The 22,245-nt window shown below is 42.5% G+C and overlaps 1 protein-coding gene across 2 annotated transcripts in view; it reads right to left on the reverse strand.

Annotated features, from left to right (window-relative positions):
- tbpl1 (TBP-like 1) overlaps positions 1-18,910 on the reverse strand; it is a 42,654-nt gene extending 23,744 nt beyond the window's left edge. For both annotated transcript variants that reach the window (XM_080192743.1, XM_080192742.1), the window contains exons 1-2: positions 18,730-18,910; positions 3,212-3,303 (exon numbers count right to left, since the gene is read on the reverse strand). The gene's annotated coding sequence lies outside the window, so the exon portion shown is untranslated. The remainder of the gene's footprint in view (positions 1-3,211; positions 3,304-18,729) is intronic.
- Positions 18,911-22,245: the final 3,335 nt, after the last annotated feature.

The raw sequence follows: 22,245 nt of genomic DNA on the forward strand, positions 1-22,245 counted from the left end.
TTAATACATTCACAGGATATGGCATCACAACATTTATTGTCCATTTCCAAATGCCATTGGGAAGGTGGTGCTGAGGTTCCTCCATACAACGGAATGGCTTGTTAGGTCCTTCCAGACAGCAGTTAAGAGTCAATCACATTGCTGTGGGTCTGGAGCGGTTACATGACTAGCATAATAATCCAGAGATTTGGACTAATGAAGTAGACACAAGAGTTCAAATCCCATCAGAGCAGCTGTGAATTTAAGTTCAATTAATTAAATAAATCTGGAACAAAAGCTACCATGTAGCAGTAATAGTGGCCATACAAACAACTAAATTGTAAAGAAAAACCTACCTGGTTCAATAATAATGTCCATTAGGGAAGGAAATATGCTGAATTTATTCAATTTGGCATATATGTGACTCCAGATGACAACATTGTAATTGGCCCTTAACTATTCTCTAATGTGGCTTTGCAAGCCATTCAATTGTATAGGGGTGGGCAATAAATGATAGCTTTCCCAGCAACAGCACATGAATGAACAAAAAAGGATAAAATTAAGTAAACAGCAATGAAAATATAACAATTCCAAACATCCCTAATTTGTAGTGATTTGTCAGAAATCCTATGTATTAATAATCTTCTCCATCTGTATTTCATCAAGTTTGTTTTGTTGATGACAAAAAGTAATTTGCAGCTGAGAGAAAAAAAATGCCTGAAAAAATCCTGATTTAAACACACAGAAGCTAGGTAGACAGTAAAGTGGAATGGGAAAGGTCAAGTATAATCTCAAGAAAGCAAAATAGAAACTGATTATCAGCCAATAATCATAGGCTTAGGGTGCTCATAATTGTCTGCATAATTATTTAAGATATCAGAGAAAAAAACAAATTCCTATTCCGCATGATATCTACTTAGAACACAGAACATAGAAAAACTACAGTACAAACAGGCCCTTTGGCCTACAAATTGTGCTGATGATATCCCTACCTACTGGGCTTACCTACATCCCTCAATTCTATTAAGTCCCATGTAGTCATCCAGCAGTCTCTTAAAAGACCCCATCAAATTTGCCTCCACCACCACTGACGGCAGCCAATTCCACTCACCCACTACTCTCTGAGTGAAAAACTTACCCCTGACATCTCCTCTGTACCTATTCCCCAGCACCTTAAACCTGTGTCTTCTCATAGCAACCATTCCAGCTCTGGGAAAAAGCTTCTGAGAATTCACCCCATCTATACCTCTCAACATCTTATACACTTCTATCAGGTCACCTCTCATCCTTTGTCTCTCTAAGGAGAGTCGACCAAGCTCCCTGAACCTATCCTCATAAGGTATGCCACCCAATCCAGGCAACATCCTTGTAAATCTCCTCTGCACCCTTTCAATAGTTTCCACATCCCTCCTGTAATGAGGCGACCAGAACTAAGCACTGTACTCCATGAGGGGTCTGACTAGGGTCTTATAAAGCTGCAGTATTATCTCCCGACTCCTAAACTCAATCCCTCGACTGATGAAGGCCAGTGCACCATACGCTTTCTTAACCACATCCTCTACCTGCGAGGCCGATTTAAGAGTCCTATGGACTCGGACCCCAAGGTCCTTCTGATCCTCTACACTGCTAAGCGTCTTACCCTTGATATTGTACTCCTTCATCCCATTTGACCTGCCAAAATGGACCACTACACATTTATCCGGGTTGAAGTCTATCTGCCACTTCTCCGCCCAGCCTTGCATCCTATCTATGTCATGCTGCAACTTCTGACATCCCTCCAAACTATGCACAACACCACCAACTTTTGTGTCGTCAGCAAACTTACCAACTCATCTCTCCACTTCCTCATCCAGGTCATTTGTGAAAATTAAAACAGCAAGGGTCCCAGAACGGATCCCTGGGGCACTCCACTGGTGACCGACCTCCATGCAAGTACTAACTTTTTGCTAAAAGCTATTAACTTTATTTATATTTAAGCACAGTACAAGAACTCTCAATTCTAACAAAATTTAGTAATTTTAGGCTGTTATTGAACAAACTCTTGCAAAAAGATTAATTTCGAACACATGTTTTAGTATCATTTTGATCACCTGTACTGAGACTATAAACTAATAAGTCTCATACACTTCCTTGAAAGCCTGCCCTTTAAGGGGCCAATGTGCAAGGATGTTGAGACTTCTTGCATTCTTGCAGGGTGATCAACTTTTGGAAGATAAAGTCATTTAGGTTTACAGCATGGAAACAGGCCCTTCAGCCCAACTTGTCCATGCCACCCTTCTTTTAAAACCACTAAGCTAAGCCCAAATGCTTGCATTTGGCCCGTATCCCTCTATACCCATCTTACCAATGTAACTGTCTAAATGCTTTTAAAAAGACAAAATTGTACCTGCCGCTAGTACCATCTCTGGCAGCTTATTCCAGACACTCACCACCCTCTGTGAAAAAATTGTTCTTCTGGACCCTTTTGTTTCTCTTCCCTCTCCCCTTAAACCTATGCCCTCTGGTTTTAGACTCCGCTATCCTTGGGAAAAGATGTTGACTGTCGGCTTAGCAACCCTAAAAAATAACATTGTTTATGAAGTTAAAAACAAATTGGTATTACTGTACATGTTAAAAAGAAGTGCAAAGTAAATGTTGCACCAATAAGAAACTCCACTGGAGTTTAGACGAGTAAGACGCCACTTGATTGAAACATACACAATCCTGAAGGGACCAGACAGGGTGGATGCAGAAAGGATGTGTCCTCTTGTGGGAGAATCTAGAACTAAGATCACTGTTAAAAATAAGGGGTCACCCAATTAAGAAAGACGAGGAAATTTCTCTCTCAGAAGGTCAGTAGTCTTTGGAATCCTTTTCCTCAAAAGACAGTACAGGCAAAATCTTTGAATATTTTTAAGGCAAAAGTAGATAGATTCTTGATAAGAGGTGAAAGGTTATCAAAGGTAGACAGAAATGTTGAGGTTAAAATCAGGTCAGCCACAATTATATTGAATGGCAGAGTAGACTTGAAGGGTTCAGCGGCCTATCTCTGATCCTAATTCCATTTGCTCCTGTTTGCAAGCCTCTGTAGTATTTTGTTTTTTTATTTTAAAGCATCTATTTTAGGTGGCTCTTTGAATGTTGACAGCTTTTTACATGGGAGACTTGTGGATATTCCTAAATATTTGCACCTATTTCCTTTTTTTAAAAAAATGCCCTGGGCATACTGCATTAGAGAAATAATAGAATTTACCCCCTCCTCTTCCTTCAAATCTTGAGATTCATCCTCCTCCAGAAGCAAGATGCTCAAAGATTCAATTGTTGGCTGGAATGTGGATTAATTATCTGTGAAAATATGAAGTGAATAATTCAAATTAAGACATTGTACAGCACATCACTTAGAAAATATTTTAAAGATAGTACCCAAATCTTGGACCATTTTGATGTTACTATTCGGAGTTCTGAAAATGAGGACAAGGAGCACTACAGACGTAAAACAATATCTAAATCATTTTCATGGCAGATTTATTCACATTATGTGCTTACATAAAATAACTTACCGAACTTCAAAAATCAGTGTAGTTTCACCTTCCCGTTGCTTGGCACTCTCCATTCAATAGCAGTCTTTCTTATGTGACATATCTTGGCCTTCTTCTCAAGACCTGTACCTCGAGTTATTTTTGAAAAGCTTTCAAGATCTTCCTAAGATCATTCAAAAGTTGCCTTACATTTATTTAGCATTCCTGATAATGAAGGATATCAGGCCTATTTCAGGAGTTCCCAAACTGGGAACGATTTTGGGGCAGAGAATGTCTGGATAGTCCTGGGACCAGCTTTGCAGTCCCATATGCCTATCCAATTAGTTCCGCTGTTCACAGTTCATTGGAAAAGGTGGACAGTGAACAAGCTTTGCACAGGCAGCCAGTGAGTGTGCCTTAAACACATTCAATTTTTAAAAAATACAGGTCTGCATCAAATCTCGATACGGTTCAAGATGTATGCAGCATCAGAGGTTAGATGTGCCATATCAATCACATTAACCTAAAAAGCTGTCACAACACGCATGGCTCGAGTCTGATTCGGCTCAGTGAGATAACATTGGGAAAAAATATCTCAACTTTGAAAACACATGATTTTCAAATCTTCAAAAAATAGTGTGCACTAATTAAATAGCGAAGGTTACTATTTCCACTCCTGCCACCCAACAACTCCCACTTGCCAGCCAAGTTTTCTACCCTGAGCTCACACCAAGTCTGAGGCATTAAAACGAGGTCACAACATGAAAATGTTTGTCAAAAACTGGTTGACTTTATGGAGAAGAATAATTCGGTCAATTCAGTAATGTAAAAAAAAAGTTTCTTTTCTTTACATTACTGGTCAAATATATGGATCTCTTTAATGACGAAAGGTGGCATTTGTCCCCCCTTCCATGGTTAAACATGACTTTCATGTAAACGCCATCTTGCTAGAAGCTACTTGTTAAATGCCAAATGACTTGCCAAAAATCCAGATTGTTGACTGGGGGAGCGCGTTGGAAGGTAGGTCTGCTGAGGAGCAGTGGAGGATCTTTAAGGAGATCTTTCTTGGTGCTCAGCAGAAATTTATTCTGATGGTTAAAAAGGACCGTAGGAGGAGAGGTAATAAGCCGTGGATAACGAAGGAGGTGAAGGAAAGTGTTAAATTAAAAGAGGAGGCGTTTAGAGTAGCTAAGAGTAGTGGGCGAGAAGAGGATTGGGAGAGGTTTAAATGTCAACAAAGATTGACAAAGAAGTTGATAAAGAAGGGTAGGAGAAACTATGAAGCTGGGCTAGCGCTTAATATAAAAAAGGATAGCAAGAGTTTTTATAAATATATAAAAAGGGAGAGGCTGGCTAGGGTGAACGTTGGACCCTTAGAGGATGAGAGGGGGGACTTAGTGGTAGGGGATGGGGAAATGGCTGAGGGCTTGAATAACTTTTTGTTTCGGTCTTCACGGAGGAGGACGTGAATAATTTGCCAGGTGTTAGCGATGGAGAGATGGTAGGACAGGAGGGTCTCAATGACATTATTGTTACCAGAGAGGCGGTGCTCAACAGACTGGAGGGACTGATTGTGGACAAGTCGCCAGGACCGGATGGAATGCATCCAAGGGTTCTGAAAGAAATGGCGGAGGTGATAGTGGATGCCTTGGTGGTTATTTTCCAAACGTTGCTGGATTCCGGGGAAGTGCCGGAAGATTGGAAAACGGCTAATGTTATGCCGTTTTTAAGAAGGGTGGCAGGCAAAAGGCCAGGAATTATAGGCCGGTTAGTTTAACGTCTGTTGTAGGTAAAATGTTAGAATCCGTCATCAAGGAGGAAATAGCGAGGCATCTTGAGGGGAATTGCTTGATAGAGCAGACGCAGCACGGTTTCGTTAAGGGGAAGTCGTGTCTGACAAATTTATTGGAGTTCTATGAGGATGTGTCTAGGGCGGTGGATAGAGGAGAGCCGGTGGATGTGGTCTTTCTTGATTTTCAGAAGGCGTTTGACAAGGTACCTCACAAGAAGTTATTGCAGAAGGTAAGGGGGCATGGAGTTCGGGGTAGGGTGTTAGCGTGGATAGAGGATTGGCTGTCAAATAAGAGGCAGAGAGTGGGGGTCAATGGGTGCTATTCGGATTGGCGGTTGGTGACTAGTGGAGTGCCCCAGGGGTCGGTGCTGGGGCCTCAGCTATTTACCATCTATATAGATGATCTGAAGGAGGGAACCAAGTGTATGGTGTCGAAATTTGCTGATGACGCCAAGATTGGTGGAACGGCAAATTGCGCGGAGGGTGTGGACAGTCTGCAGAAGGATCTAGATAGGCTGGGCGAATGGGCCAGGAACTGGCAAATGGAATTTAATGTTGGCAAGTGCGAGGTGGTCCACTTTGGTAGGAATAATGGTAGGAAGGACTATTACTTATGTGGCAAAAAACTGCAGCAGGCGACGGTGCAGAGGGACCTCGGGGTCCTTGTGCATGAGTCGCAAAAACCCAGCCTGCAGGTGCAGCAGGAGGTCAGGAAGGCTAATGGGATGCTGGCCTTCATAGCGAGGGGGATTGAATATAAAAGTAGGGAGGTCTTGCTGCAGCTGTATAGGGCATTGGTGAGGCTGCAGCTGGAGTAATGTGTGCAGTTTTGGTCGCCGCACTTACGCAAGGATATTTTGGCCTTGGAGGGAGTGCAGAGGGGGTTTACTAGGCTGATGCCGGAGTTGAGGGGGTTGAGCTATGAGGAGAGGCTGAATAGGCTTGTACTCGTTAGAGTTTAGAAGAATGAGGGGCGAACTCATTGAGGCGTATAAGATGATGAATGGGATGGAAAGGATAGAGGTGGACAGATTCTTCCCGCTCAGAAAGGACAGTAGGACTAGGGGCCACAGCCTCAAGATAAAGGGGGGGGCGGTTTAGAACGGAGTTGAGGAGAAACTTCTTCACTCAAAGGGTGGTGAATCTCTGGAATTCTCTGCCCGTTGAAGTGGTGGAGGCTGCCTCACTAAATATTTTTAAGACGCGGGTTGATGGGTTTTTGATAAGCGAGGGGATTAAGGGTTATGGGGAGAGGGTGGGAAAGTGGAACTGAGCCACGACAGATCAGCCATGATCTTATTGAATGGCGGGGCAGGCTCAAAGGGCTAGATGGCCGACTTCTGCTCCTATTTCTTATGTATAAAATGTCAATTAAAGCATTGGATTTCCCAAAGTAAATTCAACAACAACTTATTGTATTCAAAACTGTGATTATGCAGTTTTTGCATTTCAAGATCATTGAACGAATGTCCATATACTAACACAAGGACTGGTTGGAAGGAGGACTACATCCAATAGAGTAGACAAGTTGATGTTACATCATTGAGGATAAATGCAGCATATTTCCAGTTTTATTTCCGAGACATTCAAAAGCACCCCGACAGTTCTATAAGCCAAAATATATCAACACAGCACACTGTAAAGGGGAACACAAGCAACAACATCCAATTTCAGCACCAGGTGGGCACCTCCATGACATAGATTTGCATTCGGCAGAATTTCGTACTGAAGTTCATAAACAGCAACCACAGAAATATTAGAAAAATTCTGTTAATTTAACATAGCGCAAATCCCACTATGGCCCCACTATGATAATGTGTCAATCCACATGTAAATAATTTATTTAAATTACATATAATGACTTAAGGCGTCACACCCTCAGGATTCCTTTCAATCGGCTAGATCGTTTGAAGTAGGATGACTCGGAAACTCCAGGATACCTTTTTCACTGTGTTGGTGATCAAGTCTGCTTCAATTCATCAAGGAAAACAAAATACTGCATGCAGACAAGGCTACAAAGTAACAAGCAGGAGACCCAGACTTCAGGTTCTCCACAGCACAAGAGGTCAAATCAAACTAGGCTATTAAAATGGATCACATGGATTTTCGGGGTTGCACTCGAATGATCTCTGTACAAAAACTGTATTGTGACAGCACTATCTTAAGGTTCGGCCTCCAACGGTGGTGGTGCACTTTGCACGTATGCTGCTATTTGTTACTTGCAGTCTCTGACACAACAGCTGTCGTCTGTTTTAGTATAGACATGAACAAATCTGATAAACACATTGTATGTTCTGTTATGTGCGCACGGAGTACAGCATTCTATTTCAAATAATTCTCAAAAGAAATAACAAATTTCTTTTAATTGAGGCATATAAGCCAATCTCTGAAATCACAAAAATTCTTTGAGGGAGGTCAACTTATTCAGCAAGTATGAAATGTGAAACATTGGTGTTGGTGCCAGTGGTCATCATTTTGAAATGTGTAAACAGATAACACTGGCAATTCAAATAACATCAATATGACACACTTTATTAAAATGAATTAATTATACAAGGTTACCATTAACCCAAATTAAAACATTTTAAAAATCATCAACTTCATTATCTTTAGCATCTGACACAAAGAGTTCATCAAATTCATTCCAAGTCACTATGGTATTATTAGGATTGCACACTGGTTCAGATTTGGCTTTCGATTTCTGAAGTACACACAGATGATGTACTTTCAGATGCCTCACAAAAAGAGTTATGTAAATGAGGAACAGCAGAGCTCAGGTTATAGATCCTTGGAGGACAGTAGTTAACAAATCAAGAACAAGAGAAGCCATTATAGACTATTCTCGGTTTACAACTGGATAACTAAAGAAGGAACTAAGTAGGTGCTGTCCCATCCAGCTGGCTAATCGTGGAAGCATTGGAGGTTGATGGTGTGATCAAAAGGTTGCAGCCAGGCTGAGGGGTGACAGTCATGGGGGATGTCATTTGTGACTTTCATAAGGTCATTTTGGTGCTGTGACTGGAGGGATTCATTAGAATATAAGAAACAGGATGAGTCGACCATAAAATCCACAAAGCCACCATTCAATAATCGAGGCTGATCTGGAGTTCACTTTCCCACCCACTTCCAAATATCCTCGATTCCCTAAGGCACCAAAAATCTGTCCATCCCTTCTTAACTATAATTATTGATAGCACATCAACACCCCACTGGGATAGAAATTCACTATCCTCTGAGTGAAGAAATTTATCCTAATATCAGTCTTAAGTGAACATCCCTTTACCTGAGACAGGATTCTCAAACTCTCGTCTCCCAGCCAGTGGCAGTAACCTCTCAGTGTCTACTCTGTCAACCCTCTCTAGAATTTTAGATGTTTCAATGAGATCACCTCTCATTCTTCTAAATTTCAGAGAGATGAATATTTCTCATCAGCATTTGCTGCTAAGAAAAGCATGGATGTTAGGGAAATAAATAGTGATGTCTTGAGGAGTGTACATATTACAGAGGAGGTGGTGCTGGAAGTCTTAAAGTGCGTCAAGGTAGATAAATCCCTGGGATCTGATGAAGTGTATCCCAGGACATTGTGACAGATTAGGGAGAAAATTGTGGGTCCCCTAACAGAGATATTTGAATCATCAATAGTCAACAGGTGAGGTGCCTGAAGATTGGAGAATGGCAAATGTTGTGTCTTTGTTTAAAAAGGACTACATGGAAAAGCCTGGGAACTACAGGCCGGTCAGCCTCACATCTGTGGTAGGCAAGTTATCGGAAGGTATTTTGAGAGACAGGATCTACAGGCATTTAGAGAAGTCCTTGCTCAGTCAGCATGGCTTTGTGAGTGGAAAATCATATCTCACAAATTTGATTGAGTTTTTTGAAGGGGTAACCAAAAATGTAGACGAGGGCAGTGCAGTTGATGTTGTCTACATGGACTTTAGCAAGGCCTTTGATAAGGTACTGCATGTTGCATAAGGTTAAATCTCATTGGATCCAGGGTGAGGTAGCTAAATGAATACAAAATTGGTTTGATGACAAAGCCAGAGGGTGCTTTTAGAGGATCGTTTTTCGAGGATCATTTTTCAAACTGGAGACCTGTGATCAGTGGTGTGCCTCAGGGATCAGTGCTAGGTCCACTGTCATTTGTCATTTATATTAATGATTGGACGAGAATATAGGAGGCATGGTTAATAAGTTTGCAGTTGACATCAAGATTGGTGGCATAGTAGACAGTGAAGGAGGCTATCACGGATTGCAATGGGATCTTGATCAATTGGGCCAGTGGGTTGACGAATGGCAGATGTAGTTCAATTTAGATAAATGCAATGCATTTGGTAGATTGAACCAGGACAGGACTTACTCAGTTAATGATAGGGTGAAGGATAGAGTTATAGAATAAAGAGATCTAGGGATACAGGTTCATAGCTCCTTGAAAGTGCAGTCATAGGTGGACAGAGTGGTGAAGAAGGCATTCAGCATGCTTGGTTTCACAGGTCAAAAAACTGAATACAGGAATTGGGATATCTTGTTGAAATCGTAGAAGACATTGGTAAGGCCACATTTGAAATACTGTGTACAGTTCTGGTTACCCTATTATAGAAAGGATTTCATTAAACTAGAAAGAATGCAGAAGAGATTTACCGGGATGCTACCGGGACTTGATGGTTTGAGTTATAAGGAGAGCTGGATAGACTGGGACATTTTTCTCTGGAGCATAGGAGGCTCCAGAGATCATGAGGGGTGATCTTACAGGTCTATAAAATAACGAGGGGCATAGATCAACTGGATAGTCAATATATTTTCCCAAAGGTAGGGAAGTCTAAAACCAGAGGGCACGGGTTTAAGATGAGAAAGGAGAGATATAAAAGGGTCCGGGGGGCAATTTTTTTCACACAGAGGGTGATGAGTGTCTGGAACAAGCTGCCAGAGGTAGTAGCAGAGATAGGTACGTCTTTATCTTTTAAAAAGCATTTAGACAGTTACAATGGGTATAGAGGGATATGGGCCAAATGTGGGCAATTGGGACTAGCTTAGGGGTTTAAAAAAAAGAGCGACATGGACAAGTTGGGCTGAAGGGCCTGTTTCCATGCTGCAAACCTCTATGCCTCTGATAAGTATAAGCTCAATTCACCATCATAGGACAACAGTATCATTCCAGGAGCCAAACAAGTGAACTTTAACTGTACTGCCTCCAATGCAACTATATCCTTTCATAAATATGGAAAACTGGACACGGCATTCCAGGTGCAGTCTCACCAAAGCCATGTACAACTGTAGCAAAATTTCATTATTATTTTACTTCAATCCCTTACAATAAAGGCCAACATGTCATTGCCTCCCCAAATGCTTGTCGCACCTGCATGCTCACTTTCTGTCTTTTGCACAAGAAAACTCAAGTTTCTGAATATCAATCTTTACAAGCTCCACACTTTTCAAAAAATTCTGATTCTGTTGTTACCAAAATGAGTAACCTCTCACTTCCCACATTATACTCCATCTGTCACCTTCTTGCCCTTAACCTGTCTATATTGCTGCAACCTTTGTGTCCTTCACAGCTTGCATTCACAACTAGTTTTGTATCATCAGCAAACATAGATAGATCTATTACTCTGTCTCTTCGCCTAACTCATTAAATATAGATTTGAACTTAGTGCATGAATTTGGGAGGTGGCAACACATTCAATACAGTGGGGCGGCATGGTGGCAAGCACTACTACCTCACAGCGCCAGGGACCCGGGTTCAATTCCAGCCTTGGGTCAGTGATTGTGTAGAGTCTGCATGTTCTCCCTGTGTCTGCGTCTGCGTGTGTTTCCTCCCATAATCCGAAAGACAAGCTGGTTAGGTGTATTGGCCACGCTAAATTCTACCTCAGTGTACCCAAACAGGCACCAGAATATGGCAACTAGGGAATTTTCACTGTCACTTCGTTGCAGTGTTTATGTAAGCCGACTTGTGACACCGATAAACTAAATTACATTTCAAGGATTTAAGAGAACGGGAAGCTGGAGATGGGTGGTAAAGACTGAAGGATCAAGGGTTGGGTTTTGTTTGAGGAGAGGGTCATCACAGCTAATTTGAAGGGGGCAGGATAACACCTGAGGGCAGAGAACCACTAAAATATGAGCTAATGTGGGAGCCAGAAATGAAAGTTGAAAAGTCAGCACTTTAGGAATGGGAGTAAGGGAGCAGGTGGTGTGCCTCATAGACAAGAGGTGATACATGGGAGACTGGAGAGAAACCAAATAAAGATTCAAGTTCAATCTAGCTTGGAGAAAACTTTAGAGGCAATTTTGTCCGATAGGCAAGGAAAGCAGCAGAACCAGTTGAGGCTCCTGATCTTAGCAATAAAAAAGTTCATGATTGCCTTGGAGGCGAGAGTGGAAGAGACAAGGATGAGAAAATTAGAACAACAGTTTTCTATGGAGAACGAAAACGTGGGTTATCAGTTATCCTGTAATAGTGAACATTATGGACAGATCAAAGCAGGACTCAACAGTGCTTTATGTGGCACCATCCCAAGTGATCAAGTGCAAAGTTTAGAGTATAGGAACTCAGAAAAAAAACTCAATGACAAGAAGAAGCAAAAATAAAAGTCCTGTTGGTGCAGAAGAAACTTACATGATTGTCATAGTCCAACTTCTATGCCAATTTATATGCCATCAAACAACCAACAAACCACACCCGTTAAGAGAAAGAGAGCTTGTGGGGAAAGAGTGACCAAGACCCATAGGTAAAAGTGACATCAGCAGGGATCACACAGAGTGAGCCTGAGGGAAAAAAGAGACAGGGACCCACAGATAATAGCGGGAGAGGGGTTTCAGCAGAGAACAAGGTTGCAAGAGTCAGGGAGCGTTAGAGATTACACTGACAGAAGAAATCAAAAAATTATCAAGCAGCGCCATCACAAGACAGTGGTTGGCGATTGGTTGGAAAGCCCAAAAGGTGAAAAGCATGTAGCTGAAGAGGTTTGTGACAGCAGAGAATGTGAGCATCAGGGAACATTGTAAATAAAAATTGAAAGTGTCTGCATGCTAAATATGACAGTAAGTGAGTTAACAAGCGTATTAGCACAGATGAGGTCTAAAGGCAGTAACTTGCTAAGGATCTTTCCACAGCATCTTCCAAACCCAGAACCTCGAGAAGGACAAAGACAGCTGACACATGGGGAACACCAGCATCTGCAAGTTCATCTCCGGGACACACTATGAAACTGTACCAACCCTCCATCACTTTCAAGTTCTGTGATTACCTTCCTAATAGCACAGTGGGAATACCTGCAGAAGATGGACTGCAGCTGTTTGAAATTAAGGTAACTCACCACCACCTTCACAAGGGCAATAAATGGTACCACTGGGCAGAGGACAAAACAGGAGGATAGAGCACAGCAAAACTGTTGTTATTTCATAGTTAGGAGGACAAAAGTTATCTCAATAAGTGTCATTGTGGTGCAGGCCACTTCATATAGGGTGCTGAATATTCTGCAGGAAAGGGAGTGAACTAGGAATTGTGGTACATGTCAATTCAAATGACAGAGAAAGAAGGTACTGAGGTCCAATGATCAGATTTTCAGAAGCGAGGAACAAAAATGTAGGAACTTGACAGTAATAATCTTTGAATTGCTCCAAGTGCTGCACATTAGCATGAATAGGATAAGAAAAATTAATGTGTGTCTTGAACCATAGAGGGGGGAGGGCTTCAGGTTTTGGGACATTGTGGCTAGTTCTGGGCAGGAGGCACTATTTCAAAAGGGAATGTTACATCTCAACAGAACTAGGACCAACGTCGTTATGGGAAAGTTCACTCGTGTAGTTGAGAGTTTTTAAACTCGGGGGAGGCAACGGCCTAGCAGTATTATTGCTAGGCTATTAATCCAGAAACTCAGCTAGTGTTCTGGGGACCTGGGTTCGACTCCCGATACGGCAGATGGTGGAATTTGAATTCGTTGAAAGAAACCTGGAACGAAGAACCTATTAATGGTCATGAAGCCATTGTTGATTGTCGGAAAAACCCATGTGGTTCATTAATGTCCTATAGGGAGGAAAGTCTGCCGTCCTTACCTGGTCTGGCCTACGTGTGACTCCTGAGCCACAGCAATGTAATTGTCTCTCAACCGCCCTCTGAACAAGGGCAACTAGGGATGGGCAATAAATGCTGGCCAGCTGGTGATGCCCATGTCCCACAAATGAATTAAAAAAAAAACAAAATTAGCAGGGGAGTGGGAATTATCAAATCAAGTCAAAAAGAGGGTTAAGGTGTATAAAGTGGGTGTGTACTAAATAAGGCATTAATACCATATCAGACCAAGAAGGACTACTAGAAACATAAAGGCAGGTTTATAACGCATATATCTAAATACTGAATAAGGTTGGTGAGCTACAAATACAAATAGGTTTATGATATAGATAAGTAGTATCTAGTATGTAATATGATATGGTGGCAAAAATGGAAATCTGGATTACAATGATGATGATTGCGCACTTCATAATCAGGCATACAAAGTTTTCAGAAAAGATAGGGAAGGATAAAAGGAAGGAGGTGGGAAGGCAGAACTAAATAGGGAAGACAATGGTGTACTGGAAAGAAAGGATGTCTTTGAGGGGCAAGGACAAGATCTATTTGGTTACAGATGACAAGCAATAATGCCATGATCACACTACCAGAGATATTCTACAGACCTCGAAACAGTGAAACAGAGAAAGCAGCAAACCTACAGGGAAATCACTGAAATGTGTAAGAATTATAGTTAAGATATTGGAGAGCTTGAATTAATCATATATCAATTAGGATAATACTAAAAGTTAACAAGGGCAAGAAATTTATGAAATGCTTTCATGAGAACTTCCTTGATCGGTATGTTCTCAGCCCAACTAGAAAGCTGCCATTGCTAGATCTGGTGCTGGGAAATGAGGTGAACTGTGTCTGTAAGGAACATTTAGATAAGAGTTACCATTCCATCAAAAGGTTTAGATTATGATATGGCGACAGGGGTTGGCACAGTAAGAAGTCTCGCAACACCAAGTTAAAGTCCAACAGGTTTATTTGGCATCACAAGCTTTCAGGGCGCTGCTTCTTCATCGGGTGAACCACTCACCTGATGAAAGAGTAAGCTGTCCAAAAGTTCATGCTTCCAAATAAACCTGTTGAATTTTAACCTGATGTTGTGAAACTTCTTACTAAGATTCAGATTGGTAATGGAGAACAACAAGGGACAATCAAATGGGAATTTCTAAATTGGAAGCGGGCTAACTCCTGTGGGATGAGAGAGGATCCAGCCAAAATAAAATGAAACCAAAGACAGAATGGAAAAAAACATAATGGAACAAAGGGTGATCTTTAAAGCAGAATTGTTTAAGGTACAGATTAGGTACATTCCAACACAGATGAACAAACCAATACCAGGGCTCCTCAGATGACAAAAGAGGATATGATGAAACAAAAAAAGAATCTATAATGTATGTTGGTAAATTTTCAAGTCCAAACTAAACCAGATACAATCAGTTGAGAAGAGAAACAGACTGCCAAGAAAGAATATGAAAATAGAAGAGCAATTTACATAAAAGGAAACCCAAAAATCAACCATCAGCATGTCAACAGTAAATGGACAGTCAAAGCCATTGTGGGTCTTATCTGTAGAGGAGACATGTGCTTAGTGCACAGGGCAAGGCTAATGTCTATTTTGTATCTGCATTTATCAAGGAAGAAAAAGCTGATCAATTATCAGTAGAAATACAGATGGTAGGAGTAATGGATGGGATGAAAATTTAAAGACAGGATGCGCTGGAAAAGCTGTTTATGCTCAGAGTAGCAATTTGCCTGGTCCAGATGGCTTGCATTCCAGGAGACAGCGAAGGTCTTGTCATAATCTCCAAATCTTCGCTAGATACAGAGCAAGTGCCAGAGTATCAAAAAGTGGTAAATGTGTCACTTTCTTTTACAAAAAAAGGGTGCAATGGTATTCCTAGTAACTACAGGGCAGTCAGTTTAACAGGGGTAATGGTATAACAATCAAGAGGAAATAAATCCACAGGTACTCGGGAGAGTGTAGAATTAATTTAGGACAACCAGTACAGATTTACAAAAGGCAGACGGTACTTGACCAACCTAATGGAGTAACAGAGATTGATGAAGGAAATGTAATGGATGCTGTCTATATGGATTCTAAGGAAGCATTCAACAAACATAAAAGGCTGGTTAACAAAACAGAGGCTATTGAAGTGGGAGAGTCATGTTAGCTTTAATCAAAAATTGGCTTAATGACAAAAAATAGTGAGTGGTGGTAAATGGTTACTTTGCAAACTGGAGGATGGTAGCGGATTGATGCTCCTCAAGCATCAATGCTGGGACTACTGCTTTTCTGATCACTTTTAAAATGATGCGGGTATTGGCATATAGAGTAAAATTTCAAAATTTGCCAATAGGTTAAGCAGCAGTGAAGATGTTATCAATTGACTGCAACAGAACACAAATAAGCTTGTAGCATGGTCCAACTAGTGGCAGATGGAATTTAAAACAGAGAAGAATGCAGTGATGAATTTTGGCAGAAGACACAAGGACAAGCAATATAGAATTAATGGCAGTTCTAAAATGGGTACAAGGACAGAGGGATTTCATATCCACAGATTTTAGAAGGCAGCAAGACATATTGAGAGGGTAGTTGAAGAATGTATAATCTTGGGTTTCACATACAAAAGCAAGGAAGTTGTGCTCCATCTGTATAAAGCTCTGGTTAGACCAGAAATAGGACACTGCATCCAGTTCTGTCGCCATACATTAGGAAGGATATGAGGTCCTTGAGAGGGTGAAGAGGAGATTTACAGAATAGTTCCAGGATGAGAAAATGAAACTAGCAGAACAAGTTCGAGAATCTTGTGTTTTCTTCTTGGAGCAAAGGATATTGAAAGAAGATACTATAGAGCTGTTCTCATTAGACGATGACGTAGAGATGCCGGCATTGGACTGGGGTAAACACAGTAAGAATTCTCACAACACTAGGTTAAAGTCCAACCAGTTTATTTGATAGTAATCCCACAAGCTTTCGGAAGTGGCGTTCCTTCATCAGGTGTGTGGAAGATTCTGATCAGAGAAGGGCATATAAAGTCACACACAGTTTACAGAATACAGATGCAGTCTACATCTTTAAGACTTGAATAGCAGGTTAGCTGTAAAGATGTGCATTCTAATCAGTATTCTGTAAACCGTATGTGACTTTATATGCCCTTCTCTGATCAGAATCTTCCACACACCTGACGAAGGAACACCGTTTCCAAAAGCTTGTGGGATTACTATCAAATAAACTGGTTGGACTTTAACCTGGTGTGGTGACACTTTTTATTCATTAGGTGATAGCAAAGACTATCGTTTAAGATACAAGGTTTTTGATAAGAGCTGCAGGGGTAAGGTGAGGACGGAAGGATGAACTTTTTTACACCACGAATGGTAATGACCTGGAACGTTCAGCCTACAAGGGTGGTGGCAACAGAAGTGATCAATTCCAAAAGGGGAATTGGATCAGTACTTTAGAAGTTAAACTTATAAGGCTCCAGGGATAGAGCAGAGAAACAGAAATGACTGGATTATTCCATGAAAGAAACACCAGTTAGATCCAGCAGCCATCTGTTTCACCAGTGGAAGTAACAAGTAGCATCTGCTGCTCAGTCAGACTGATTGCTTTCCGTCACTTCACCCCTCCCCCAAGTAACTGTCCCATTGAGATCCAGCTCTGGCTTTACCCACCAGCAACCCTTACATTTCTTTATGTGGGAGAAGTACAGTATTAAAACTGCATTCCATTAGTTATATAATTACATTACACTTCGTTATAACAGGACATTTTTAAAGTGTATTCATTCACGGGATGTGGTTGTCACTGGCTAGCCCAATATTTATTGCCCATCCCTAATTGCCCTTGAAAGGTTGATGAGCTGTCTTCTTGCACTACTATAGTCCACGTGGAGTAGAGATAGCCACAGTGCTGTTAGGAAAGGATTTACAGAATTTTGATCAAGTGACAGTGAAGAAACAGCGACATATTTCCAAGTCAGGATAGTGTGAGGTTTGGACGGGAATTTGCTGGTGCATCTGCTGCCCTTGCCCTTTGAGATAGTAGAGATTGTGGGTTTGAAAGGTGCTGTCAAAGGAGCCTTGGTGACTTGCTGCAGTGCATCCTGCAGATACTACAGCTGTGCATCGGTGGTGGAGGGAATTGACTGTTTAAGGTAGTGGATGGGATGCCAATCAAGTGGGCTGCTTTGCTCTAGATGGTGTCAAGTTTGAGTGTTGTTTGAGTTGCATTCATTCAGGCAAGGGGAAAATATTCCATCATACTACTGACTTGTGCAATACAATAGGGGACAGGATTTGGAAAGTCAGAAGGCAAGTTACTCAGCACAGGATTCTTAGCCTTTGATCTGCTCTTGTAGCTACAGTATTTACATGACTGGTTCAATTCAGTATCTGATCAATGATAACCCGCAGCCTCCAAGATGTCAATATTGCAGGATTCAGCTAGGGTAATGCAACTAAATGTCATGGAGATATGGTTATTGAAGATGGTCATTGCCAAATTGCAAGTAATATCCACACCACAGATCAGCCCAAGTTTGAATGTTGTCCAGGTTTTGCTGCATCTGGAAATGGACTGCTGCAGTATCTGAGGAGTCACAGATGGCGAAGATTTCACAAATGTCTCCCCCCCTCCCTTCTGATGGCAAATGCCACTATGATGCCAAGGGCAGTCACTTACATTTCCTGAGTTCAGCTGTTTCATCCCTGTTTGGACTGAGGCTGAAATAAGGTCAGGGGCTAAGTGGTCCTGGCAGAACCCAAGCTGAGCATCAACGAGCAGGTTATTGATCAGTAAATGCCATTTGACAGCACTGTGGACATCAGTTTGCTGGTGGTTGGGAATGGACCGAGGGGCAAGTAATTGGCTCCGTTGGATTTGTACTGCTTTTTGTGGACAGGATACACCTGGACAATTTTGCACATTGCCGGCTTAGGTGCCAGAGTTGGTACTGCTTGGCCAGGGGAGCACAAGTCTTCAGGACTGCCATTGGAATGTCATCGGCACCCATTGGGAAAGCGGGTATGGACCTGATGGGCCGATTGGCCTCCTGTGACAAATCTGAGAGAGGGAGAGGGGACGGGGATGGGGATGGGGATATCTGTAGAGCGTCCATACAGCAGAGAGGCGAGGGGGACGGCTTTGTGGATGAAGCAAGCCCTGGGCCCACACCAACAAACACACCGAGTCAGTGGGCGATCAGCTCCGGAAGGCACGGCTCGCTCACTTCCCCCCGGCTCTTCCACCCCCCACCGCCCCACTGCCAGTGCAAGGTCGGCACAAGACGCACTGCCGCCGGCTCCCAATTCCCATTTTCACCCAAGGCCCCGGTCAACCGGATATCGGAACTCCGCCGCGCATGTTCACAAAGTCGGAAAGAAAGTCGTGACAGGCTGCTCACCGGCCGGCCGGCCTGTCCCTCCCAGCTCCGCTCCGCTCCAGTGGGGCCGGCCCGGGATTTGCAGGCGGACGCTGCTCGGCTCCTCTCCCTGCTGTTGTTGTTGTTGTTGTTTGGAACGCGGCGGTTTAACGGTCCAGCGTTCCAACGCTATTTCTGTTGGAGCACGCACCCAGACCCGGAAGCGTGCCCGCACGCTTTGATCGACAGCTCTGCCTACCAGTCAGAGCGCGGCGCCTCTGGTGGTTGGCCAATGAGAGCGGTGGGGAGGCGAGACTTCCTCTGAGGTTTGTCTTTGGCGGGCGGGCGAGGGGGAGACAGAGACGGGCGTTGGGTGGGTGTGCGTGCGCATAGCCCGGGCCGGAGTGGACAATTTTGAACCGTTTTCTTTTAGCCGCAGCGATATACTGACAGACCTTTCATCAGTTGTGTTCCCGCTGACAGAGGGTCATCCAGATTCGAAACGTTGCCTCTCTTCTTTCTCCACAGATGTTGTCAGAGCTGCTGAGTTTCTCCAGCGTTTTCTGTTTTTGTCAATGAAAGCAGCTACCGCTAACTCAATTAATGAAGCCTGCCCTCACCACATTTATACATGTTGATGGATTACTGATATTTGGTTTGTGATCCTGACACAAGTGAAGCCAAGTCCTCTAATCTCTCTATAGACTCCCTACATTGCCATTTGGTGCATCAAGTCTGCGCTGACTCTCCAAAAGAGCATTTACCCAGGACATGTCTGTGTAACCTCATGCATTTACCTGGCTAATTCCCCTAACCACACTCTCTGGACACTATAGGGCAATTTAGCGTAACCAATCCACCTAACCTGCACATCTTTGGACTGGGGGAGGAAACTGGAGCACCCGGAGGAAATCATGGCAAGCCCTTCCCAATCTCTGTCGTTGCCTCTATCCCTACAACTCTCAGAGGTATCTGTGCTCCCTTCAGGTCCGGAAAGATAAATGTGCCACCACTGGTAGCCACACCTTAAACTGATGAACATCCTGCAATTCCCTCTCTACTTTGTCTCTCTATCACTCCTTCCTCTTTTGACATTCGCTAACTTTTTTCTCTTTACACAAGCTTTTGGCTATCTTCTCCAATGTCATTATGTGTCAAAGTGTTTGTTAACAATCTGGTGAAGCGTTTTGGGATGTTTCATTAAAGTTGCCGTTTTGTTATGGACCTATCTGGACGTGTAAATGAAGATCCTCCAACTGCATACATATTATAAACATCACTACGGATTCTATAATCACACAAAATATACATAATGGGGTTGCTTCACATTGTTGGAATTATTCCATCTTCAAAGGTTACACACTTTCTAACGTTTTCCTGCATTTACGAAGAAATTAACAAATGCCTTTTTCAGGAATATAGTGCTCTGTTAGCTGATCCCTTAAAAAAGATGGGATGGTAGGACAAAGGCTGTTTCTTGGCTAAAAGATCATTGCTCTCTATTTTGTATGTCTCCTGAAGTTGAAACACTGAATAAGACCAGGACAGTTCAAATCCAGTAATGTTACACACTGGAGAGACTATGGCGCTTTGCTGAAGTTAATTTCTCCGTAAATGCAGGAAAATATTTCACAGGAAGTATATTGCCATTCCTTCATTATCACTGGGTCAAAATCCTTTAACACCCTCCCGAACAGCGCTATGAGTGGACATACACCACATGGACTGCAGGAGCTAAAAGATCATTGCGCTGTATTTTCTATATCTCCTGAAGTTGAAACACTGAATAAGACAAGGACAATTCAAATCCAGTAATGTTTTACTCTGTGGAGAGACTATGATCTTTTGCCGAAGTTATAGAAACCACCTTTGTCCCACTACCCCATTTTTTTAAGGGACCAACTAACAAAGCACTATGTTCCTGAAAAAGGCATTAAAGTTAATTTTTCCGTAAACATAGGAAAATATTAGAAAAGGTGTGTAGAATAATTCCAACAATGTGAAGCAATCCCATTTTGTGTAATGCTCAACACCAATATCAAATGCAATGGACTTATATGGTATGGTTAAATTCAGTTTATTGATTCATGAGATTTGGGCATCACTAGCTAGGTCAGCATTTATTGCCTATCCTATATTGCCCTTGAACCAATGCAGTCCATGTGGTGTATGTACACCCATAATGCTGTTCGGGAGGGAGTTAAAAGATTTTGACCCAGTGATAATGAAGGAATGGCAATATATTTCCAAGTCAGGACGTTGTAGTCATGGTTAATAAACTACAGCACAAAAACATTAATCCCAAGTGATCCCGCCATAATACTGTTCCTCTGACTTCAATTTTCTCCTACTTTGTCCCTTATTTCTATTTCCCTGTCATCCTCTATGCATCACCCTTGGCTGTCCTTCTATTCGAAAAATCCATACAGTGCAGAAGGCGGCCATTCAGCCTAAAAAATCTTCGCCGATAACAATCTCACTCCGACCGTAACACCACGTAACCCTGCTAGTCCTTCTGACATTAAGAGGTAATTTAGCATGGCCAATCAACCGAACCGGCGCATCTGGATGAAACCCACGCAGCCGTGGGGAGAACTTGCAAACTCCACACAGTCACCCAAGGTTGGAATTGAACCTGGGTCCCTGGCACTGTGAGGCATCAGTGCTAACCACTGTGCCACCAGGATGACCTATACCCAGATTGGCAAGTTTCTGCCATGAGTCTTCATGTGACTGAGCAGGTCTACTCTTGACACACAGCTCTTTGAACAAATGGGGCAGGATGTCCAATGAGGTACTGGGATCTGGGGGGCAGGATTTGCTTCCTTCTGTGCTGTCGCTCTGCCTCATTATTAAGACCTTGTTATTCCGTGAGATGTACCTTGATGGACAAGTTGTAGCCATTTTGAATGACTGGTAGCAAGCTCATCTCAGTAATTATGTCAATGGTTTTGTGTTTCAAGGAGAACTTCAGTGTATTTTTGACTTAATGCACCCCCCCCCCCCCACAGTATCAGCCATTTGAGTGTTGAGATAACAGAACCTGGTGGGGACATGGTTTTTGGCTATCTTGATACAGTGTTGATTGATGTTGATGTTGCAGGAGTTTTACCTGAGTGCTTGTGGAGCTGGCTTCAAAAAGGTTATCTTTAATTGACGGTCCTTCCATTGAATCCAAGGGGAGCAGCAGAGGCATTGCTGATGGATTTTCTCATGCCCTTATGTGACACTGATACACAGTATGAGCGTGGTGATGACAGCTGCTCTGTACATCAGGACTTTGGTTGACTTGTGGATATCTTTGTTGTCAAATATTCACTGCCATAGTCTATAGAAGACTAGCACAGCTGATCCAGTTGAATCTCCTTGTGGGTGGTGACCTTTTGAAAGAAATGGGAAGTGCTCAACATGTTCCAGAGTCTCTCCTTCAAGATACATGGCAGTGGAATATTTGGCTGCTCTGGTGTGGATTGATATACAAGTTTAGTTTGGCAACATTTAAGGACAGGCCAAGTTGCTTGTATGAAGAATTCAAGAGTTTGAGAGTGCAAATCTGCT

This window comes from Carcharhinus amblyrhynchos, chromosome 7 (assembly GCF_965287045.1).
Source record: "Carcharhinus amblyrhynchos chromosome 7, sCarAmb.v2.hapA, whole genome shotgun sequence".
Taxonomy (NCBI): Eukaryota; Metazoa; Chordata; class Chondrichthyes; order Carcharhiniformes; family Carcharhinidae; genus Carcharhinus; species Carcharhinus amblyrhynchos.